Genomic DNA, 27931 nt, shown 5'->3' on the forward strand with positions numbered 1-27931 from the left:
TCAGACAGAGATAAACTGCATAAACTCCGAAATATTATGAAAAGCAGCTGCCACAGTGAGATTATTATCGTACGGCAACGGGCCTATCAATTGCTCTCCTATCCAATTATCCGTCCAAAACTTAATTTCTCCACAACCTATAATCCATTGGGTGCATTCCTCCATGCTCCCAACATGCTTATAAATCGAATTCCATAGCGGTGAAGCCGTCCGTCTATTAATATACCCAAAGTAACTGATAAGATTTTTCGACCCGAGTTCAAATAAAAATAGGGGTCTTTACAAATAAGCGCATCAATGGGTACTTATTAATAAAAAGATCCAGACAAAAAACTCCTTTACAAATAAGTCCACACATGGTCCAAATTTTTGTAAAAGACTAAAATAGCCCCTCATACTTTAATATGCTCAAATTTCATCCTTAATTTAATTTAACCTCAATTAGACCCGAAATTTTACAAATTATTCAATTTTGACCCAAATTTTTTTTTTCAAATTTGGATTTTTGCCACCGGCGATCAACGCCGGTCTCCGGCGATCAACGCCGGTCTCCGGCGTTCACTTTTCGATTTATTTATTTATTTATTTCTTTTTTCTTCTCAGGATTTTTTCGCCGGCTTCCGGCGTTGACTTTTTTTTTCTTCTTTTTTTCGTTTTTCTGTAACAATTTCATTTTCGTTTAAACAACAATATTGCTGCGATTGACAGTAATATTAACTATATTATTGTTAAACACGGTAAAATTAACTATACTACAGTTTAACACAGTAATATTGCTATATTAATCTCTAGCACAGTAATATTAACAGAACAAAACTCATTGTTATTGTGATATAGAGTAATATTACTATGTTGACCGTTGAACAAATGTAAACATAATAAAAAGTCAAAATAATTAATATTACTGTGAGTGACAGTAATATTACCGTCAACCACAGTAATATTATTACGTTACTCCGTGAATAACTCAAACAAACAAAAAAATCCAAACAAAATAATAATATTGATAAGGTTGACAACAATATTATTATAACAACAGTAATATTACCGTTAACCACAGTAATATTATTGTGTTTACAGTAATATTACAATAATAGACAGTAATATTATTACGTTACTTCGTGAATAAATCAAAAAAAAACAAAAAACCCAAAAAAAATAATAATATTGATGTTGTTGATAGTAATATTATTGTGTTTACAGTTATTTTACTGTCAAGGAATGTTAATTACGTTGACTTGTCAACAAATCAAACAAAATAAAAATAAATAACAAAAAATAAAAAATAATAATATTACGTTAATTTATTGTCAACGGCAGTACAATTACGTTAATTAACTGTCATTGACAGTATAATTACGTTAATTTACTGTTAGTGACAGCACAATCACGATCAACGTTTAACGACGGACGTAAAAAAAAATAAAAAAATAAAAAAAATAAAAAAACCGTGAACAAAGTCAAATGTCGGAATCCGACGACGGAAAAAAACAGACCCGAAAAAAAATCAAAAAGTAAACCCCGGAGACTGGCGTTGACCACCGCTCAACGCTAGAATCCGCGGCAAAAAATGTTTTTTTGAAAAAAAAATGTTTTTGAAAAAAAAAAGTCAAAATTGAATTTTTGTGGTTAAAAATGAATTTTTGTGGACAATTGATTAAATCGGGGTTACAATTAAGAATTGGGTATAAAGGGTTGGGGGTAATATTGTGATATACATGAATGTTTCATTTATTTATAATAAATATTAAATGGATGGGCTTATTGGTGAAAGAGATATAGCCCCTAAACCTAGAATAAAAAAGATGTTTGGTTGGGGACTTATGTACAAATACCCCATAAAAATATGCCTAATTCAATGATATTTTAGTTTCAATCTCCAGACACTCACATCAATATTGTTGTTTAAACGGAAAAAAAAAAAAAAAAAAAAAAAAAAAAAAAAAAAAAAGATGTTACAGAAAGAAAAAAAAAGGAAAAAAAAAAGTCAACGCCGGAAACCGGCAGAATAATCAGGAAGAAGAAGAAAAAAAAAAAAAAGAGTCATCGCCGGAGACCAGCGGTAAACGGCGGTGACGGGCGAAAAATGTGTGAATTTTGAGGTCAAATTGAGGTTAGATTAAATTAAAGGATGAAAGTGGATCATATTAAAGTATGATGGGCTATTTTAATCTTTTACAAACATTTAGACCATGTGTGGACTTTTTTGTAAAATATTTTATTGGTTGGATCTTTTTATGAATAAGTACACATTGATGGGCTTATTTGTAAAGTGTCCTTTAGTTTTAGCCTTCCACCCTGGTAACCTGTTTATCACCATATACTCAAACCCTATTTATCCACCAATTTTCATCTTCCACCCGACCACCATTTTTCTATTTTTTTTCCACCAAATCATGTTTTTCCTACCAAATATAGAGGTGAAAATAGGAATTAGTATAATTAACATCATTTTATTAATTAGCATATAAATAATGATTTTAACTATTACTGAGTTATTAGCATATTTATTGTAAATACATTAGTGTTAATTACTAAATTAGTTTCAAAAATTTGAACACATTTTTTATTATTAATAAAAACATTAATTTTGATAATATAGATATGCTTCTTTTTTACTTCAGTTTTTTTTATCAATGTTGATTAATTCATTTCTTTACATAACTAATACGTTAATTGCTATTAGGGTTCATTTGATATACACCACTCATATGGAAAATAAATAGGGCTAGGTCTACCCTTAAAAATCTTCCTTTAAGATACCTCTGGAAAGCCAAAGGAACTACTGTGCCCTTATTTGCAATTTTCGCCCAACTGCATTCAGCATTTTCACTAACTACATTTATCATTTTGGACCTGCATATAGTATTTTTGTACTGCATATATCATAATTTTTAATTTAATAATTTTTTTATTCTTGTATATATATATACTATATAGTACCTTTTTTATTATTATTGTATTCTTTTTATAAAGTACTTTTTTTTTTTAATTTTTTGATTTTTTAATTTTTTTAATTTTTAGATTTTTTTAATTTTTTTTATTAATTCAAATTTTGGTAAAATTACTGAATTGAAATTGTACTACACATGACTATAGTGTACTACGAGTTCAATGGACATATATAGTTATATGTAGTTATGTACTGTCTTTTTACCCCAAAATTCATCTACACTAACAAATAAAATTCACAATTTAGATCTTGATATTATAGATCAACTAAGAAACAAAAAATGAAAAAATACAATCACATGCATATATTTTTCAAACATGAACAAGTATTACTGTACATTAAAAAACCTATATGCGTACATAGGGATGGCAAAAAAACTCGAACCGCTAGCTATCCCGCCGTTTAAAACCCGTTACCGAAACCATTAGTGTTCGGTAATGGTTTTGGTACAAGAAAAGAAAACCGTCATGATTTTGGTATGGTTCTGGTTTTACCTTTACGGTCATGTGTACTCGACCATTTAATATATATATATATATATATATATATATATATATATATATATATATATATATATATATATATATATATATATATATATATATGTATATATATTAATTCGACAATATGAATAAAATAAATAATTTGGCAAAATTTTAAATAAAATATTAAAAAATTGAGAGAGGATATATTTGTATAATTTTTTTGTTCTTCCTCTTTTTTGAGAGTTACTTAAACGTTATCGAACTCAAAGTTATTTTTTATTAACATAATTTAAATGGTAAATGGGTATCCGCAGATACCCGGATATTCGCGGTAATGGTTATGGTATTTCCATTAACTTTTTAAAAGGGTTTGGTATGGTCATGGTTTGAGCTATATTAAATGGTAATGGTTCTGGTATTGCACTTTTTCGAGGGTACCCGCTCCGCTGCCATCCCTATGCATACATATAACTGTATGTTACTACAGGTGACTATAGTTATCTACAATTATCTATGGTTATATATAGTGACATAAAGTCTAGACTACTATAGCATGAATCCAACTTCACAAGACACTTCATCGCATCTTATTCTATGCATGTCATAAAATTATAATAAAAGCAAAACCTACGACAAAAAAAATACGAGTTAAAGAGCAAAATGGAACATGTGAGTTAGATTACATGAAAAATACTGTTAAAACATTTTTTTTTGTTGATAAATTTACTGAACTGAAATCGACTACAAATGACTATAGTATACTACAAGTCCCATAGTCATGTATAGTTATAACTTATATGTAGCCACGGCTATACATGACTGTATATGACAAATATAACTGCAAATCACCCATCTAAGTAACCACTACTAATTAAATTTCTACTACAGACAAACAAAGCTCTCACAGTTGAAGCATTTCGAATCATATTCAAATAAATACAAAAAATAAATTACATATGATTTATAATAAAAAAAATCAAATTAATCCAAAGAAAAAGATTTTAATATTAATTGTTCATAGATCTTAAAAAACATAGTAAATCTAAGGTTTTTCTCAAATGCAGTAAATATATACAAATCAAACACCACCGGTTCTAGAATAAAGAAAGGTGAAATAGTGATAAGGATTCAGAGCTTACAAAAATTAATTAAAAATGGACGGACATTCATAAATAAAAAACAATAAATTAAAAAGGTGAAGTGTGGTTTAATACAAAGTTCAAGGGGGTGGGAGGAGCAACGACGGCGGAGCAGTGGTGCAAGGGGGTGGCGGAGTAGCGGCGCAAGGCGGTGGCAGAGCAATGGAGCAGCGACGCAAGGGGGCGCAATGCGGTGGCGGAGCAGCAGCGGTGGGAGGTGAGAGAGAGAGAAGAGAACGAGAGTTTGAGAGAGATAGAAGAGAAAACGACGGTGGGAGGAGGGAGAGAGAAGAGAAAACGGCTCGGAGGAGGGAGAGAGAAAAGAGAGAGCTGAGAGAGGGCTAGGGTTTTAAATTGTAACTAAAAGGGCAAAATGGGTATTTCAATTTGTCTAGGGGGGTCTATCAAATTAAGATTAGAAACTAGGGAAGAAAAATTCATAGGACCTATCTCTATTCTCCACGTGTATGAACTGGAGTTCTAGTGCAAGTGATAAGCTTATCTAGACTTCCTTTTTCATTTGAAGCCAAATAATTATTACATAAACCGAACTTTTGTCGATCCAACAAAATGTTTATGTACTCGATTTCAATGCTTAACTATGATTTATACGAGACCATTATGGTCAACATAATTTTTGACAAGCTTCTGAAATCCCAAAATCTATAATCTACACAGCATTATCGATATCTAACGAAATAGTTAACCAAAATCATCACAGCCACAAGCAACTTTCTTCGCATTTGGAAATCATTAAATTCAATACTCCAAAATATTGAAATACACAATATACCAAAGACAATAAGTATATATTGATCGAAAACATATTATAAATTCCAAATTCCAAACGTAACTTTCGGAATCATATCCAATAATATATCAATCACACGAAAATCAACCGTATTAACTACTTCATCAGTAAAACAAAAATTAATATATCTATCGGCTTAATTGGAAATACTTCGTAACGAACTTAACAAAGTAAGTGGGGGACGACCGCAAACGACCTCCACTTCGTTTGTTAAATTCATCACATACTTCTCAACAGATAAAAACGAAAATTGTGTACACTAGTAAACGAATGAGAAAATCCACACTGCAAACAACTCTAAGAAAATTAGTTAATAGATCAAGAACACATACTTTCAACAAATAAATACTAGGACAAATGGAAAAATGTTGACTTTTGTGTATTTAGTGTTTTACCCCCACCCATTTTCTCTACAAACCCTCATCTGCAACAGATTAAGAAACTTATGATTCTAGCTTGCATCTTGATTCTTAACAATTTCTTCGCATTTGCAAAATAAAAAAGATAATATTTTAGATAGCAAAATGCGAATTTAAGAACAGAAAACAATCGCACTCGATCAAATCTGCAGCGGGTGGGGAAAAACAAAATTGATTTTGAATAAGAGAGAGTTTTGGGGTGCAAGATTTTTCAAGCAAATGTCCATTTCCTTTAATTCACACGTTTCAATTAATTTAATTTAATTTAATGCTTGTTAGGAATTCAAAATCGAAATCGGGGATTGAGAGAAGGAAATTAAATGATGGGTGTGGGTTGGTTAGAAAATTAGAACAAAATTTTCGCTATCTTTTTTCAGTTTACAAATTTCCGATTTCTGAATTTTATTTGTTTAATTGAAATTGGAATTATATTATGAACTTTTTTAAAATTCTAATTTGCCAATATACTACTTTCATGAAAAAATATTTGATTGAAACGATGTAGCACTAAAATTTGTGAATAAATATGCTATACACTATGATCGGAATGGGTTAGTCGAATGTGCTACCATCAGCCTTACGTCACTTTCAGCTCGTGGTCGTACGTTTTATTGCTCCTTAGATCTGATCGGAATCACGATCAGTTGTCAATCATGCAGCAATGTGAGGATTTTCCTGGGCATAAATACTCCGACTTCAAAAGTGGACTAATAATGTGTATACATTGTGTGTTGAAATGTAAAAGTTATAAATCGAGTGAGAATTTGAGTGTACCCCTATTTATAGATGTCCTCCTTATCGAGCGACAAATATCTTTAGGATTTTTAACCTAATTACTTTGTCTTTTTGAGTGGTCTGCATTTGTTGGCTTTACGGTTTTATAAACAAAGCTCCGAGAGCTAGGTGTGCTGAGCTTCTAGTTCCTTGCCTCACTATCCTCGAGTAGCGCAAATATTCGAAGTGAAGTCAGGTTCTTTTTGTATCCCTTCGGATAATATGGGCCCTTATCCGGCGCATTGAAGTGAAGTTTTTGGAAACCCCGCGATTCTTTTAATCCATCTAGATTTTGACAAAATTGGAAGTAAAATCGTAGCAAAGACGAGAGAAGAAGAAGAAGAAGAAACAGGTTGAAGAAATTTGGAAAAAAAGCAAGGATTGAAGGTGTTTGGATAAGACAATAATTAATTGAAAGTTGGAATAAGAAGTGTTTGTTTATGATATTTGTTATACGAAAAAAAAAAAAAAGAAAAAAAAATGAATTACGTAAAGGTAAACTAGTAAATTCAAGTGGATGTAGAGTAAATTGTAAGTGAAACTTAAAAAGGAAAAGTGCAATGCTCGTCGTATTAGTATGGCGACTGAAATGCATCTGAAACAAGACTTTGGGTACTTAAATGTAAAACCCCTCATTTTTCACACCAATTTCATGTTCAAAATCATAACCAAAGAGCACACACAACACACAGAGTGACTCTGGAATATTATATGTTAAGAGATGGGAAGTAGCAATTCACCGTGCCCTTCAATCATCTCCAAATGGTATGAAATTCAGTATATATATATATATGTATATATTTCAAAAAATTGAGTAATTTGATGTTAATTAAGCAATCAAGATGGTATTATTCTCTAACCGTTGTTAAATACATGATCAGAGCTACTTTCTTTCTTCTTTCTGCAGGCTATGGAAGCGACAGAGCAGTCTCTTCACATAAAGAGCGTCTCTTCACAGAAAGAAAAAAAGAAAGTTTCTTCTTTCTGCAGGTTGTGGAAGCGACAGAGCAGTCTCTCCACACAAAGAGCGTCTCTTCATAGGAAGAAAAAAGGAAGTTTCTTCTTGCCCATATTCATACTGTCTGAAAACAGTCTCTTAACTCTTCAAACTGTTTCTTCAGAAAAAGAGAAAAGAATTTTCTTCTTCCTCAGGCACCAAAACCTTTTTTTTTTTTTTCCCCCGTTTTTTTCCTTCTGAAAACAGCTTCTCTCTCGCGCCTCGCTCTCTTCACAAAACCTCTTTCGTTTTGGCAAAAAGTTCTCTCTCCATGTCTCTTCACTAAACCTAATTTTTCTTCTAACCGTAAGCCATCCTTGGGCAAGGGTGAGCCCCTGCCCCCTCAAATTTAAAATAAGAATTAGTATATATATATATATATATATATATATATATATATATATATATATATATATATATATATATATATATATATATATATATATATATATATATATATATATATATATATATATATATATATATATATATATATAATTTTATTTTGCCCTAGTTAATTAAATTAAAAAAATAATGTACACCCATTAGAAAAGCCCAACAAATTTAATTTTGACAAAGAGATATATCCATTTGAAAAATGAATAAAATTAGTTTTCTATTTCTTACAATTAGTAACTCATATTTGCTTTACTTCAACAATTTAAGATTGCAATTAGCCAAGAAGCAAATATTATCATCTATTGGAATAGTCTTGTAAAATTATAGAGTTTCAATTATTATATTTTTTACTATATTATATTTTACGTTAATCAAATAAAAAATTATAAATATTGTATATATTTATAACTAATAATTGTGTATTGTACAACTATTTTCTCAAGTACCCCTAAAAAATTATGTATTATAGTTTTATTTTTTGAAGTACCACTAGAAAATGTGTATTATGGTGCTATTTTTTTCAAGTACCCCTAGAAAAAATTTGGAGGTGCTGCACTTGTACAAAATTTGCCCATCTTCTAATATCACATCTATATGTGGCCCAATATCACTATTAGCATGCTTGAGATTGTTTCCAGAAAATACGTCAACCTTGCATTAATGAATAATAAAAATTATGCTATCTAACTATTTCATTTGTTTTTCTTATTCACTGAGTTGGCAAGCAATGACGGATCCATTGTGGTTAGGGTGTGCAACTACACACCCTTGATTTAAAAAAAGAAAAGTTATTCCCTATATATTAAAGCGTTACATATGCTTCGACGTGTGTATTGGATGAAATGTTGTTCTAGCTTGAATGTTAAAGTATGCAGTTAACTCTTTGGAAGGAACGAAGTTCGAACCACCCCAGCTAGTACATTGCAAGTTTATTTTATTCTTTTTGTAATATTAATGACCTTTTTAAATATTTATGTCACTATATTTTAAATATACCTTTAATTCTTAATTTTTATATATACATTTATAGTACTACTATTTAAATACACATTTAAATTATATATATATATATATATATATATATATATATATATATATATATATATATATATATATATATATATATATATATAATTTGATGAGATAGTTTATAAGATTGGCTACACATTTTGCTATTAAATACAATAATTAACTTACAATTTTTTGAACATTTTCACCAAGTTTATGTCTAAATATTTCCAAAATCATCTCAAAATTTGTAAATGATGTGTATACTATCTATAAAAATAAATCAGGGGCGTTGCCCGCAACCTCTGTAAACTTTTAGTCCAATGTCGAACACACGTAGCAAAAAACCTGGATTCGCCACTGTTGGCAAGGGGCATAATGAATCTATAATAGTTAACTTTATATTACAGGTCATTACAAATGGATCAAGAGTTTTTGTATTACACTATTGGTATCATTATTGGTTCTTTCGTTGAATGACGGTTAAGAAGTTGTAACGAACTCCATGAAGACACTTTTACAAAAAAATATGTTCGGTAATTCGGTAATTATTTTTTCTTTTTTGTAATATTAATGATTCTTTTAAATATTTACGGCACTATATTTTAAATATACCTTTAATTCTTAGTTTATATATATATATATTTATGGTACTACTATTTAAACACACATTAAAATTCATATATATATATATATATATATATATATATATATATATATATATATATATATATATATATATATATATATATATATATATATTACATAAAATTTAATGCGATAGTTTATAATATTGGTTACACATTTTGCTCTTGAAAACTATAAATAGTTTACAGTTTTTTGAACATTTTCATCAAGTTTGTGTCTAAATGTTTCAAAAATTATCTCAAAATTTGTAAATGATGTGTTATAAAAAGAAATCGGGGGCACAGCCCCCGACCACCCGTAAACTTTTAGTCCAATCTTGAACACTCTTAGCAAAAAACCTGGATTCGCCACTGTTGGCAAGCAGCTGGATGGATTTATAATAGCTAATTTTATATTACAGGTCATTACAAATGGAACAAGAATTTTTGTATTTTACTATTAGTATCATTATTGGTTGTTTCGTTAGATGGCGGTTAAGAAGCTGTAACGAACTCCATGAAGACACTTTTACAAAAAAATAAGTTCAGTAATTATTTTTTTCTTTTTGTAATATTAATGACTTTTTTAAATATTTATGGCACTATATTTTAAATATACCTTTAATTCTTAATTTGTATTCATATACTTATGTTACTACTATTTAAATACACATTTAAATTCTTATATATATATATAAATATATATATATATATATATATATATATATATATATATATATATATATATATATATATATATATATATATATATATATATATATATATATATATATAATTTGATGAGATAGTTTATAAGATTGGCTACACATTTTGCTACTAAAAACTATTATTAATTTACAGTTTTTTGAACATTTTCACCAAGTTTATGTCTAAATATTTCCAAAATCATCTCAAAATTTGTAAATGATGTGAATACTACTTATAAAAAGAAATCAGGGGCATTGCCCCGAACCCCCGTAAACTTTTAGTCCAATCTCGAACACTCGTAGCAAAAAACCTGGATTCGCCACTGTTAGCAAGGGGCAGAATGAATCTATAATAGTTAACTTTATATTACAGGTCATTACAAATTGATCAAGAGTTTTTGTATTTCACTATTGGTATTATTATTGGTTGTTTCGTTGAATGGCGGTTAAGAAGTTGTAACGAACTCCATGAAGACACTTTTACAAAAAAATATGTTCGGTAATTATATTTTCCTTTTGGTAATATTAATGATTTTTTTAAATATTTATGGCACTATATTTTAAATATACCTTTAATTCTTAGTTTTTATATATATATTTATGGTACTACTATTTAAACACACATAAAAATTCATATATATATATATATATATATATATATATATATATATATATATATATATATATATATATATATATATATATATATATATATATATATATATATATATATATATATATATATATGAATTACAGAAAATTTGATGCGATAGTTTATAATATTGGCTACACATTTTGCTACTGAAAACTATAAAAAGTTTACAGTATTTTGAAAATTTTCACCAAGTTTATGTCTAAATGTTTCAAAAATTATCTCAAAATTTGTAAATGATGTGTTATAAAAAGAAATCGGGGACGCAGCCCCTGAACACCCATAAACTTTTAGTCCAATCTTGAACACTCTTAGCAAAAAATCTGGATTCGCCACTGCTGGCAAGGAGCTGGATGAATTTATAATAGTTATTTTTATATTACAGGTCATTACAAATGGATCAAGAGTTTTTGCATTTTACTATTAGTATCATTATTGGTTGTTTCGTTAGATGGCAGTTAAGAAGTTGTAACGAACTCCATGAAGACACTTTTACAAAAAGTAATTCGGTAATTATTTTTTTCTTTTTGTAATATTAATGACTTTTTTAAATATTTATGGCACTATATTTTAAGTATACCTTTAATTCTTAATGTTTATTCTTATACTTATGTTACTACTATTTAAATAAACATTTAAATTCTTATATATATAAATATATATATATATATAATTTGATGAGATAGTTTATAAGATTGGCTACACATTTTGCTACTAAAAACTATTATTAATTTACTGTTTTTTGAACATATTCAACAAGTTTATGTCTAAATATTTCCAAAATCATCTCAAAATTTGTAAATGATGTGTATACTCCTTATAAAAAGAAATCAGGGGCGTTGCCCCCGAACCCCTGTAAACTTTTAGTCTAATCTCGAACACTTGTAGCAAAAAACCTGGATTCGGCACTGTTGGCAAGGGGCAGAATGAATCTATAATAGTTAACTTTATATTACAGGTCATTACAAATGGATCAAGAGTTTTTGTATTTCTCTATTGGTATCATTATTGGTTGTTTCGTTGAATGGCGGTTAAGAAGTTGTAACGAACTCCATGAAGACACTTTTACAAAAAAATATGTTCGGTAATTATTTTTTCATTTTTGTAATATTAATGATTTTTTTAAATATTTATGCCACTATATTTTAAATATACCTTTAATTCTTAGTTTTTATATATATATGTTTATGGTACTACTATTTAAACACACATAAAAATTTATATATATATATATATATATATATATATTTATATTGCAGAAAATTTGATGCGAACTATAAATAGATTACAGTTTTTTGAACATTTTCACCAAGTTTATATCTAAATGTTTCATAAATTATCTCAAAATTTGTAAATGATGTGTTATAAAAAGAAACCAGAGGCGCAGCCCCCGAACACCCGTAAATTTTTAGTCCAATCTTGAACACTCTTAGCAAAAAATCTGGATTCGCCACTGCTAGCAAGGAGGTGAATGGATTTATAATACTTGTTTTTATATTACAGGTCATTACAAATGGATCAAGAGTTTTTGTATTTTACTATTAGCATCATTATTGGTTGTTCCGTTTGATGGCGGTTAAGAAGCTGTAATGAACTCCATGAAGACACTTTTACAAAAAAATAAGTTTGGTAATTATTTTTTTCTTTTTGTAATATTAATGACTTTTTTAAATATTTATGGCACTATATTTTAAATATACCTTTAATTCTTAATTTTTATTTATATACTTATGTTACTACTATTTAAATACACATTTAAATTCTTTTATATATATATATATATATATATATATATATATATATATATATATATATATATATATATATATATATATATATATATATATATATATATATATATATATATATATATATATTACATAAAATTTGATGCGGTAGTTTATAAGATTGGCTACACATTTTACTACTTAATACTATAACTAATTTACAGTTTTTTGAACATTTTTACCAAGTTTATGTCTAAATATTTTCAAAATTATCCCAAAATTTGTAAATGATGTGTACTATTACAAAAAGAAAATCAGGAGCGCTGCCCCCGAACCCCAGTAAACTTTCGGTCCAATCTCGAACACTCTGACCAAAAAACCTAGATTTGCACTGTTGGCAAGGAGCAGGATGGATCTATAATACTTAATTTTATATTACAGGTCACTACAAACGGATCAAGAGTATTTGTATTTTACTATTGGTATCATTATTGGTTGTTTCGTTGGATGACGATTATGAAACTGTAACGAACTCCATGAAAACACTTTTACAAAAAAATATGTTCGATAATTATTTTTTTCTTATTGTAATATTAATAACTTTTTTAAATATTTATGGTACTACTATTTAAATGCACATTCAAATTCTTATATATATATATATATATTACATAAAATTTGATGCGGTAGTTTATAAGATTGGCTACACATTGTGCTGCTAAAAATGATCATTAATTTACATTTTTTTGAACATTTTCACCAAGTTTATGTCTAAATATTTCCAAAATTATCTCAAATTTTGTAAATGATGTGTATACTATTTATAAAAAGAAATCAGGGACGCTGCCCCCGAACCCCTGTAAACTTTTAGTCCAATCTCTAACACTCGTAGCAAAAAACCTGGATTCGTCACTGTTGGCAAGGAGCAGGATGGATCTATAATAGTTAATTTTATATTACAGGTCATTACAAATATACATAAATATATATATATATATATATATATATATATATATATATATATATATATATATATATATATATATATATATATATATATATATATATTACATAAAATTTGATGCGATAGTTTATAAGATTGGCTACACATTTTGCTACTATAAACTATAATTAATTTACAGTTTTTTGAATATTTTCACCAAGTTTATGTCTAAATATTTCCAAAATTATCCAAAAATTTGTAAATGATGTGTTTACTAATAATCAGGGGCGCTGTCCCCGAACCCCCGTAAACTTTTAGTCCAATATCGAACACTCTCAGTAAAAAACATGGATTCGCCACTATTGGCAATGAGCAGGATGGATCTATAATAGTTAATTTTATATTACTGATCATTACAAATTGATTAAGAGTTTTTGTATTTTACTATCTGTATCATTATTGGTTGTTTCGTTGGATGGCGGATAAGAAGTTGTAACGAACTCCATGAAGACACTTTTACAAAAAAATATGTTCGGTACTTATTTTTTTCATTTTGTAATATTAATGACTTTTTTAAATATTTATGGTACTACTATTTAAATACAAATTTAAATTCTTATATATATATATATATATATATATATATATATATATATATATATATATATATATATATATATATATATATTACATAAAATTTGATTCGATAGTTTATAAGATTTGCTACACATTTTCCTGCTAAAAACCATAATTAATTTACGGTTTTTTGAAAATTTTCACCAAGTTTATGTCTAAATATTTTCAAAATTATCCCAAAATTTGTAAATGATGTGTATACTATTTATAAAAGGAACACTCGCTGCCCCTGAACTCCTGTAAACTTTTAGTCCAATCTCGAACACTCGTAGCAGAAAACCTGGATTCACCACTGTTGGCAAGAAGCATGATGAATCGATAATAGTTAATTTTATATTACAGGTCATTACAAATGGATCAAGATTTCTTGTATTTTACTATTGGTATCATTATTGGTTGTTTCGTGGGATGGCGGTTAAGAAGCTGTAACGAACTCCATGAAGAAACTTTTACAAAAAAATATGATCAGTAGTTATTTTTCTTGATTTTTGCATTGTTAGCGATACAAATTCAAATATAAATCGATACTTATTTTTCTTTATTATTATATTTTTGGTGATACAAATTCAAACATGTCTTATTTAGAATCTGTATCGTACCGAAGGAAGGACATAGAGCACTCTCTTTGGTTTGCTTACGTCAATGAAATACGTACCATTTTCAGAACGTTTCTGTTTTAGGTAAGCCTTGCAGTGGCGGCGCCAATGTCCTTTCTTTCCACAATGATGGCAAGCATCATCAACTTGTTTGCTGACCTTTGCCTTGGGGCCCCCACTACCATCACCCACTTCGAACTTGCTGTTTGGGAAGGGAACTCTTTCCTTTCTCTTCTTTTGGGAAGAACTCTTCTTTCCAGAAGTAGCAGCAACGAGAACAGACTTCTCTTTCTTAATGGTGGACTCAAAACTTACCAACATGTTCATTAACTCATCCAAGGGAGGATCTAGTTTGTTCATGTTGAAGTTCACTATCAACGATTCATAAGAACTAGGAAGAGACAATAGGAAAATCCAACGAGAGCTCAGCTGGGAGGGTGACATCGAGATTCACTAGCTTTTCAATGAGAGTGATCATTTTAAGACAGTGCTCGTGGACCGAAGTCCTTTCGCGCAATCTCGCAGTGTTCAGCTCCTTTGTAGCAACGTACCTCGATGCCCTAATATTCTCACTATACATGCTATCGAGATGAGCCTTGATATCGAAAGCATGTAAGTGAGACTCATATTTCCTCGCAAGCACGGGCTCCATGGCGGCTATCGTATAACACCTAGCATGAGTGTCATCTTTATTCCATGCTTCATAAATTTCCTTTTCAGCATCGGCCGCTGTGGCAGGAAGTCTCTCATTAAGAATATAGAGACGCCCCTCAATGGTTAGCACAAGTTTAAGACTACGCAACCAATCTAGGTAATTAGGGCCATTGAGTTTATTGTCGAGGATTGCCATTATGGGATTCTTAGACATGATTATCTGAGAGGTTTAGAGAAGAGGATTATTAGAGATTCGTATTAAATGAATTTTAAAATTAAATGTTTGGACTTATGTTATTTAATTGTTCTCCCACTAATTTTATCGAGTTTCACTTCCCTCTAGTAGACAAACGAGAAAACCGATTTTTCTTTAATGGGCTTTAGATCCAATAGACAAATATAACCCGTAGTTAATCTAGCCCGATTATATTTGCCCAAAGGTAGATCACAATCAATCATATCCATTATATGACCCTAAATTAATTTTCCTCACACTTGATAATGACCAAAGTTAATCTCGCGAATTCAAAATCGCCGTGTGTCAAGTCTAACCTACCATCAAAGATGCTCATAGAGCTTAATTATGCCAAACTAATGCAGTCCCTAGTTAATCTAGCCGACCACGTTAAGCGAGCATAACCCTTTTATATGGCTACCTTCATCGTTATGTCAATTGAATTACAGCTTACCTTACGATAGCGCTCCACGCTAACACGGCTTACTGCACTACAGTAAAGGGGTACACATAATTCAACCGTTGGCAGAAGGAAAGACAAATTCAACAAATTGGTTTTGCTTTATAGCTTGAAATAATTCTTAATTAGATTAAGAAGGTTTTATCTCACCAGAAGGTTTTATAGCTTGAAATAATTCTTAATTAGATTAAGAAGATTTTTTAAAAAAGGTTTTATCTCACCAGAAGGTTTGGATTGGTCTATGTGATTCCTACATCTATGTTCTTTAAAGGTATATGGAAGCGCATATTGTCCTAAGAGGAACATACGACCTAACTATATAATTAATTACATTAATTAATTATCGGGTTTTCAAAATAATTATAGGACCTCAACTAGCATAAATCAATCAAATAATTTTGAGGTACTATTAATTAAGTTGAAGTATAATCAATATTATATGTGTGTTCTATTAATTAAGATCAATTTAACAATTTAAATTAATTAATTAATCTAACACCTATTTACTAAAATAGATGATTGTTGATTCAATTATCTAATTGGGATTAATTGAAAATAATTTTCCAAAAATTAAAATCAATTTGTTTTAAGTTTAATTTTAGAAATCTGAAATAATTTTTTTTTTTTCAACGGTCCGGTTCTGACTGGTCCAGTTAACGCAAATCAGTGGACCGGGTCAGTCGGACCGAGAACCGGTCTGACCGATCCGAATCCACATGAATTCGGTCAATTGGATCGAACATAACATCGAACCGGCCGGTTCGACCGATTCGATCCGAATCAATTAAAACCGACATTTTAAATTAAGTTTCAGATATGATTTTCCAATTTTAAACAATTTTAAAGCTGGAAAAATTCTAAACAATATTTCAAAAATATTTTATACTTTCGAAAACTCCCAATTATATAATACAACAATCGTTACTTTAATAAATCGAACATGCATGAAAATAATAGCATATTAAAAGCGCAGTTAATTGCGCAAAGAGGTTTGATACCACTATTGGGAATCGGACACGTGTACGCAGCGGAAAACAAAAATTTTATGCGAATTTAAAATAATTTAAATCACATAATTGATGGGTTTAGGGCACGTGTACGCAGCGGAAAACAAAAATTTTATGCGATTTAAACAACTTTAAAACACATAAACACATGCCCATTAAATGAAACCAATTAATTGCGTACCTTTGCGCTTCCAGCGAAATTAAAAACAACATACATGCTTAATTATTCAACCGAATTTAAATCAAGTATCATGCTCGCGTTTAAATCAAATAACATGCTCGCAACAATTAAAACGATTTCATGTAAACACATAAAATCATACAAGTTTCATATTAGAACGAACATGCATATATTAATTTAAACGTAACCGAATCGAATGACGATAAATTCGAAACATTACCTCCTGAAGCGTGAGGTAGGCGCACTAAGCAAGACGAGATTGCTACGGAAACCAATCCGTACAATCCGGGGCAGTAGCGGTGGAGCGGCAGCAGCGGTGAGACGGCCACGGCGGCGCGTGTAACTCACGCGCGTTCTTCGGGTGGCGCGTGGGGATGCGTGCGGCTTCGGTTCGTGTGCTGCTCCTTGATTCTTCGATCTTCGATCTTTCTCCTCTCGGATTTCACCTCGTATACTTCGATCTACTAAACACGTGGCACTAGACACGTAATAGTTAGAAATACCGGAAGAAAAGAAAGAGGGAAAAGAGTACCGAAAGGGATCGGCCAATTGATGGCCGATTCCGGCGACGGCGGCGCGGTGGTGGCCGCGGAGAGAGTGGCCGAGAGAGAGAGAGAGAGAGAGAGAGAGAGAGTGACGGCTAGGGTTAGGGTTGTGTTCTCTTATGTGCAAGACCTATAAATCTTGTATTTATAGTGTCTTGCATAAAACCCTAGCGGGCTTAAGTGGGACCGGGCCCAACAACTTAAGTTCGCTAGTACTTTTACTTGCTCGTCTCTCTCAATTCAATGACCGAAAAATTGCAACGATTACATTTTCGGAATCATTATAAAGTCCTCGTCATTACGAGTGCCAATTCTCAATTTCCAACTTTCCAAAAGTGGAAACCCTAGTTCAGTGCAATTTCTAAATTTGGAAACTTCCCGATTTAGAAAGTCCACTACAATGTTCGCCTATTCTTTTCCTTTTCTTATTCTCATTCGTAATTCCAAATTACGAATGTTGGACCCAATCGTATTGATTTCCAATCGTGCAAAGATAAACTATTTTATCTCTGACCGTTTATTCAAAGATCTCATGTGCACGAGCAGTGTGACCCTCAATGGTTCAGGTGTAAGCTAGCCGTGGGCCCACAACTCTTTGTGGTCAAAACTCGTCCCTTAGAGTTACGATTAAGATGAAGCTCGTTTCACCTTAATCACCCAACGAATCAAGATTGGCGTCTAGCAACTACGCGTCATGATTCCCTATATACAAATGAAGTGCCTGCAAGAACCTTCAGATATAGTTAACGTACAGTACGGTCCCCTCGATACATATGTCCCGATTGAACTAGAGGCATTGGTTCGTCGAGACCTCTTTATATGTTCAATGACGGTGCGATCGTTCTAAGTGTTGTAATCGTTATGTGCATGACTTAGAGAATCGAATTCTCTAATCATCACTTAGTCAGCTCTGGCCAGAGACTTAGAATGATTACAAACTTTCAGAACACACAGGACATCCAAGACTATTCTAGCGATCGAATCCCCGACTACAATGCACAGACCTCCCACTAGATTTCGGACTGCACGAACACTGGCCCTTGGGATGGTCCTCGGTGGAACTCAGGGACAGGTCACGATACAGCTGGTCCTCTAGTGAAGTCACGGTGATGTCTAGGTCATAAGGACTAATGGTGTACAACTATACCATAGATATCTCTACTCGATTATTGGGAACCACTTAGAGATTTCTAGGGTGAGGGAGTTCAGTGAACTCGTCAACTTACGAGCACCCACTTATGCATGCCAATATCACAATACCGTTTACTGATGAGATGCAGTACACATACATTAAGTGCTAGTCTCTTAATGGGAAAGGCCGATATCCTCATTGGTGGCATAACCCTTCGACTAGGAACACGTTTAACAGTTATAATACTTAAGTAAATATCTCACGATCCTAACGATCAATTACTAGTACTTGTAATAACTGTAAGGACTATATCTATGCTTGTGACAAAGGGACAAAGATATAGAATTCCAATTTGTTTTATCATTAATACGAATAAAGGTTCGTTTATTACAATAATAAATACGAAAGACCACAGCCACATGTTGGCTTGTTGGTCACCTACTCTAACAATAATCACATGCCCGATAATTGTAAACAATTAATTGCGTACCTTTGCGCTTCCAGCGAAATTAAAAACAACATACATGCGAATTATTTAATCGACAGTAAATCAATTAGCATGCTCGCGTAAAATCAATTAACGTGCCTGCAGTAAATCATGAATTTCATGTAATCACTTAAAACATACAAATTCATAAAACATACTACGGAAAGGACCATGCATAATTTAATCTTAATTAAATTAACTTCGAACGAATACGGATTTGAAACTTTACCTCTTGAAGCGGTAGGTAGGCGCACGAAACAAAGCAAGATTGCCACGAAAACAAATCCGTGCAATCCGGGAGCGGCGATGGCAAAGCGGCAGTCACAACGGCGTGAGCAGCGGCGGCGCGTGAGGATCACGCGCTGTCTTCGGGCGGTGTGTGGGAGTGCGTGCGTCGTTGGCTCGGGGGCTGCTCCTCGATTCTTCGATCTTCCTCTCGGATTTCACCTCGTATACTTTGATCTACTAAAATGTGGCACTAGACACCCAATAGTTAGAATAAACAGAAGAAACGAAAAGAGAAAAGAACTACCAAGACAATTTGCCAAGGGGAGGCCGATTCGGGCGACTTGACGGCGGCGGCAGCGGTGGTGCCCGTGGGAGAGATCGGCCGAAAGAGAGAGAGATCAGCGGCTAGGGTTTTGTTTGAGTTGTGTTGTGTGTGCAACACCTATAAATCAAGTATTTATAGTGTCTTCCATAAAAGCCCTAACGGGCTTAAGTTGGACCGGGCCCAACAGCTTAAGTTCGGTAGTTCATTTACTCGCTCGTCTCTCTCAATTCGATGATCGGAAAATTGTAATAATGACATTTTCGGAATCATTACAATGTCCTCGTCATCACGAGTGCCGATTCTCAGTTTCCAACTTTCTAAAAGTGGAAACCTTAATTCAGTGTGCTTTCTAAATTTGGAAACTTCCCGATTTAGAAAGTCCACTAAGATGTTTGCCTATTCTTTTCCTTTTCTTATTCTCATTCATAATTCCATATTACGAATGTTGGACCCAATCATATTGACTTCCAATCATGCAAAGATAAAACATTTTTACCTTTGACCATTCGTTCAAAGATCTCATGTGCACGAGCAGTGTGACCCTATATAGTTCAGGTGTAAGCTAGCCGTGGGCCCACAACCCTTAATGGTCAAAACTCGTCCCTTGGAGTTACGATTAAGATGAAGCTCGTTTCACCTTAATCACCCAGCGAATCAAGATTGGCATCTAGCAACTACGCATCATGATTCCCTAGATACAAATGAAGTGCCTGCAAGAACCTTTTGATATAGTAAGCGTACAGTACGATCCCTTCGATTCATATGTCCCGATTGAACTAGAGGCATTGGTTCATCGAGACCTCCTTAGTAGTTCAATGACTGTGCGGTCGTTCTAAGTGTTGTAATTAGTATGTGTATGACTTAGAGAATCGAATTCTCTAATCATCACTTAGTTAGCTCTAGCCAGAGACTTTAGAGATTACAAACTATGAGAACACACAGGATATCCAAGACTATTCTAGCGATCGAATCCCCGACTACAATGCACAGACCTCTCACTAGATTTCGGACTCCACAAACACTGGCTGTTGCGATGGTACTGGTGGAACTCAGGGACATGTCACAATACAACTGGTCCTCTAGTGAAGTCACGGTGATGTCAAGTTCATAAGGACTAATGGTGTACAATAGTACCATAGATATCTCTACTCGATTATTGAGAACCACTTAGAGATTTCTAGGGTGAGGGAGTTCAGTGAACTCGTCAACTTACGAGCACCCACTTATGCATGCCGATATCACAATATCGTTTACTGATGAGATGCAGTACACATACACTAAGTGCTAGTCTCTTAATGGGAAAGGCCGATATCCTCATTGGTGGCGTAACCCTTCGACTAGGAACACGTTTATCAGTTATAATACTAAAGTAAACATCTCACAATCCTAACGATCAGTTACTAGTACTTGTAATAACTGTAAGGTCTATATCTATGCTTGTGACAAAGGGACAAAGATATAGAATGCCAAGGTGTTTTTATCATTAATACGAAAAAAGGTTTATTTATTACAAGAATAAATCGAAAGACCACAACCACAAGTTGGCTTGTTGCTCACCTACTCTAACAAATATGTGCAACCTAAAATAAAAATACAAATATTTCCAAAAAATGTAAAATCGAGTTGATAAAAAAAGGGTCCATTTGATATACACCCCTAGAATAGAAAATATATAGGGATATGTCCACCCCTAAAATTCTTCCTTTGATATACCCCCCTGGAGAGGCAAAAATACCATTGTGCCATTAAGTGCAATTTTCGCCCAACTGCATTGAGTATTTTTGCCCCTGCATTCAGCATAATGCCTAACTGCATGTAGCATTTTGGGCCTGCATTTATCATTATTATAGTTTTTTTAATAAAAAATATAAATGTTTATTTATTATTATTTTTATATACACCCTATTTTGTATTTTTTTTTATTTTTTTTGTACAATTTTTTCTTTTTTTAATTTTTTTTATAATCATTTAATTTTTTTTATTTTTTATTGATAAACTTACTGTACTGAAATTGACTACACATGACTACAGTATAATACCACAGTCATGTATAGTTACATGTAATCACGTACTGTCTTTTTACCCCAAAATTAATCTACACCAACAACAAAATTCACAATTTAATCTTGATATTATAAATCAACTAACCCAAAAAAAATAAAACACAATCACATGCACATAACATACATATATGCTACTACACGTGACTATAGTTATATACAATTATCTATAGTTGTATAAGTGGCATAAGTCTGGAGTACTATAGCATGAATGCAACTTCACATGACACTTCTCTGCATCTTATTCGTTGCATCACATGAAAATTATTTGATTTGTTGTATGTTCTTGAGACTAAATTAATGAGATGACAAATAAAATCAGATAATAAAAAGTGAGAATCAATGAGGTATATATATGCATACATATATTTTAGAATTGTAGGTATGTATATGTAGAGTAGAATTTTAATTAAAAAAAAAAAAAAAAAAAAAAAAACAAAGCAGAATTTTATATACAACTATAAATAACAATTTGTATTACAAATATCAATTGAAAAAACACAGTCATTTGCATATGTTACTGTATATTACTATATGTTACTACATATTACCATAGTTATGTATAGTAATGTGCAGTAGTATAACCATCCTCTATTTATCTTGGTGTCCATCTCTATGTAATTCCACAGTGCCAATCATCGGCACATCACACAAATTCATCAAGCAAAACAATTCATCATGCAATAATTCATTTTATTACAGGAAAAAAAAAATACCTAAACAATTGGCTAAATAATCAATTATAATTTTTTCACATAGTTCGAATTTAATACAAGTGTCCAACATCGATTCATGAAACAAACAAAAATTACAACAAATTACCTCATAGTTTTCAAGGAACGAGTTCCAATCTTACCAAGCCAAAAACTGGTGCGGCAGAATACGGATTCCGTTCGTCGATTGCGGCCAGAATACGGATCCTATTCTCCGGCAATACAAATCGTCGTCATAATACAGATCCCTTGCAACGGCGGAGGGAGCAGCGGTTGCGGGCGGCGGCGACAGAGGGAGCAGCGGCTCCGTTCTCGTCGGGAGCAGCGGCTGCGGGCGGCGACGGGGAGCAACAACGGTGGGTGGCGCAAGTTGGTGGAGAAGCAGAGGTGGGTCACATGGCTTTGGATAGAGAAAGAGTTAGAGAGAGAAGAAGATAGAGAGAGAAGAAGAGAAATAGGGTGGGGGGAGAGATGTCACGTGGATAGAGAGAGAGAGAGTTAGAGAGAGAAAAAGAGAAAGTAGTTGGAAAGATGGAACGGCTGAATGAGTAGGAGAGAAAAAACTAGGGTTTGAATTGAAATTAAAAAGGTAAAACAGGTACTTCAAGTTGTTCAGGGGGTCTCACTAATTAAGATTAGAATTTGGATTTTTGACTAGGGAAAAAATTCCATAAAACCTATCCATATATATTTTCAAAATTAGGGGGCATCCCACATTTCCCCATAAAAAAATCTGCTCAGATTTTTGGCAATATTGTACCCAGATATAACATACTTTCTTATACGTTCTGCTCAAGGTATAACCGACTGATATATATAACATACTTCATTATATCCGAAGTGTGTAGAATTTTTTTTGACAAAGTATACTCCTCAAATTATTAATTAACGGCAACTTCAAATATGGATTTTCTGAGAGATCAAAATATTATTTAAGTTACACAAAAAGATACGAAATAATAAGAAAATATCTCTAATTAATATTACAGAAAGATATAACATACTCTGCTTACAGTTGCTCAAGGTTTTACACAAACTGAGGGGGTCGAAGACCAAGAAGTGAAACATAATACTCTGCTTACAGTTGCTCAAGGTTTTACACAACTATATAACATAATACCTGTATATCTGACCAATAAACGAAGCGGTATGAAAATAACTCTGGCCAATATTACGAGCGGATACAGCATACTCTGCTCACAATATCTGTTCAAGGTGAACTAAAATGATATAACATAATCCCTGTATATCTGGAATGTGTAGAATTTTTTTACAAAGTATAGCCGTCAAATTACTCATGCACGTCAACTACATAAATGGGTCCTTTATGGCCCTTTTCTTCATCTTTTTAATGGTCACAGATATTTTCTTATTATTTCGTATCGTTTTGTGTAACTTAAATAATATTTTGTATCATATTAAAATATTAAAAAAATTGGGCGAGGAGATAAAAAAATGTAAATAAAATTTTGTAGTTGTTGTTTTTGTTTGTTTGTTTGTTGGTTTTTTTTTTTTTTTTTTGTTTTTTTTTTTTTTGGCATCCGTATTAAAATTTTACGAGTCAATTCCGATACAAAAAAATTACAAGTTAAATTCCTACCTACAAATGTATTCCTCTATCTGCATAATTTTACTTGTTTTGAAATATTAATCAAAGACTTATTTAAAAATACTGAAATATGTGCAACCTAAAATAAGAAATACCAATATTTCCAATAAAAATGTATAGTCGAGTTAACTGATATCCGAATGGATTTCTGAAGTTCGATTTTTTTGAACTAAAATGGGAACATAATAGAAATTTAACTTCCGAAATCCGAATTAGGGGTGTGCACGGCTCGGTTCGGTTCGGTTTTTGGCTAAAACCGAACATGAACCGAATATATCGGTTTTTGTAATATTAAAAACCAAGTATGTCGGTTTTTTATCGGTTCGGTTTCTTTGGGTTCCGGTTCGGTTTCGATTTTTTCGGTTCGGTTTCGGTTATTTTTCGGTTCAAGAGTAACTATAGATTCAAGTTGTACAAATAAAAGAATACAATTACAATTACTTTCACAACTTACTCATGCAATGAAAATCTAAAATCTTTAATTCCATAGGACTTAACGTAATTTAGATGATGTATATTATGCTTCATTTTTTTCCTACTCTACCACATTATTAAAACCATGAACTCAAATAAATTTTTAGTGACTAAATAAATAAAATACAATGTCTCAATTTATGAACAAATACTTAAAATGAGACAAGTAATTGAAAGATAGAAAATAAAAATTAGGGTAAATAATACATATATTATATAAAATGAAGTCATTTTATAGTTTCGGTTCGGTTATTTACCTTTCCACCATACCGAACCGAATAATTCGGTATTTCAAAAATAAAAAACCGTACATGAAACGGTTTGCTATTCGGTACGGTTTGAAACGGCTCCGTTTTTTGGTTTTTTGGTTCGATTTTTCGATTTTTTTGCTCACCCCTAATCCAAATAGAAAAAATGCAAGTTTTCGAAACAGATTTCCGACAACTTCGTCCAATTTTCATCCCAAACATTAAAGCATTATCACTAAACCTTAATTAAAATTAAAAGAGAAAAAGAAAATAGTACGTACGAAAAGAAAAAAAAGAAGTAAACTCTGAGCAAATAGATGCGGACTTCAGGACCACCAGTACCACCGGAATCATCTGGCATGATCATGTACAAAGCTTCTGAATCATTGCTATCAGTAGCCCTCTCAAACTTAGCCCTTATCATATCGCCGCCGTCAGATTCCACTGCACCGCTGGACGGCAAAACTCCCAGCCCCGTCGTAATGGGACCCAGCGTGTTCGAAACCTTCCAATCGTCGGGCCTACATTCCCACCTCAATGCGTGCACAGCCTTCTTCCCGTTGCAGTACGCCCTCCAAAACGGCTCCTCCAATATTTTCCCGTTGCTCCTCTTTTCATCATCCCCGACTCCATTTCCTTCACTAGATCGGTCGTCGACATCACTAATTCCACCAAAAACAGTGGGTTTTATTTGTAGTCTTCCTGAAACGCGAAGCGCACGAGGCCGTGCCGCTGACCAAATAGTGTGCCGATGACTCTCGTGCCAAGGGGGCGGTGGACGGCGGCACCCTTGACAAGAGACAGAGCCAACCGAAGCTTGGAGCTGAACACCGTGACAGAACTGAAGCTTCGAGCTGAACGCCGGTGGACGGCGGCGATTTCTAGCGTGTCGTTGTCGTCTTCTTCTTCCTCATTTTCTTCGGCAGCCTTTTTTTTCCAGCTGAAGTATCTTCTGCAGAAGAAGAATATTAGAATATAGAAGTTGTAAACACTCTTTAGTAAAAAACGTGTTTTATGTGAACACGTGTCTATTAGTATTTTATATGTAAACACGCTTTATTATCCAGCTGATATATAAAGCTGTTTGATTAGTAAATTAATATCATAACTATTTTTTTAATAAGAAAATATGACCGTTGCATCTCCTTCTTTGTTTTCGTTTTATCTCTCTATTCTGATATTTTCATCAATGGAGTTCTGATCTTATATATCTTAACAAGGTATCAGTTAGATGTAAACAATGCTTTCCTCAATGATGATTTACGTGAAGAAGTTTACATGAATAGTCCTCAAGGCTATACTCCTTCTGTATCCTTTTCTCATGCATCTGACAGTAAGTTAGTTTGCAAGCTTGTAAAATTCCTCTATGGATTAAGACTGGCTTCCAGACAATGGAATCTTAAATTTACAAAAGCTATTCTTCATCTTGGTTTTACACAATCTAAATCAGATTACTCTTTATTTACTAAAGGTACTGGTTCCACGTTCTTGGCTCTCATTGTCTATGTTGATGATATAGTGATTGCAGGGCCTGATCCAGAGGAGATAGCACAATTCAAACTCCAAATTTTAGGCTTGTTTCAAAATCAAAGACCTTGGAAAAATGAAGTACTTCTTGGGCATAGGAGTTGCCAGAAATCCCAGTGGTATTGTCATCTCTCAAATGTAGTATGTACTCAAGCTCCTTGAACACACAGGCTTCTCAAATTACAAACCAGCTCAGCTTCCCATGGATCCCAAGCTTCAGCTCAATCAAGAAGATGGTGACATACTTCTTGATCCTACTGTTTATAGAACCTTGATTAGTAGGCTTCTTTACCTCACCATCACCCGACCAGACATCACTTACGCAGTCCACAAGTTAAGTCAGTTTGTCTCTCATCCTCGACAACCCCATTTGCAAGCTACACACCATTTGCTCCATTACATTGAAAGCTTTCAGTGATGTTCATTGGGGGTTTTGTACTAACACTCGCAAAACAACATCTGGTTTTCGCATTTTTTTGGGCAACTCACTCATTTTTTGGAAGGCCAAGAAGCAACCAACTGTCTCCTGGTCTTCAGCAGAGGCCGAGTATCGAGCGATCATTGTGGTCTCCAGTGAACTTGTTTGGATAGCTCAATTACTTGCAGACTTTGGTGTTCCTCGCCAAACTTCACTCCTCTTTTGCGACAACCTTGTTGTTGTTCGTACTGCCACAAATCCAATGTTTCATGAACGCACAAAGCATATTAAAATTGATTGTCATTTCACTCGTCAATTCGTTAACACATGACTCATCCGTTTAATGCCCGTACCTAGCAGAGATCCAATCGCAAATGTTTTCACAAAAGTGTTTCCTTTCCCTGCTTTTTGTCATCTTTTGGCAAAGATGGAACTCAAAAATATATATGTTCCATCTTCAGATGGTGGATATTAGAATAAATAAGTTGTAAATAGTCTTTAGTTAAAAACGGTTTTAAGTGAACACGTGTCTATTAGTATTTTGTATATAAACACGCTATTATTATCCAGTTGATATATAAAGTTGTTTGATCTGTAAATATCAGAACTATTTTTTTAATAAGAAAATATGACCGTTGCATCTCACCCTTTGTTTCCGTTTTCTCTTTGTTCCAATATTTTCATCAATAGAGTTCGGATCTTATAGATCTTAACAGAGAATGAGTTGTCGATGTTTTTTGAAATGATGCTCTTCAT

The 27931-nt window shown here is 32.5% G+C and overlaps 1 pseudogene; it reads right to left on the minus strand.

Moving 5' to 3' along the window:
* Positions 1-27931, minus strand: LOC148772248 (uncharacterized; annotated as a pseudogene).

This window comes from Erythranthe guttata, chromosome 2, assembly GCF_056151865.1.
Source record: "Erythranthe guttata isolate IM_541 chromosome 2, IM_541, whole genome shotgun sequence".
Taxonomy (NCBI): Eukaryota; Viridiplantae; Streptophyta; class Magnoliopsida; order Lamiales; family Phrymaceae; genus Erythranthe; species Erythranthe guttata.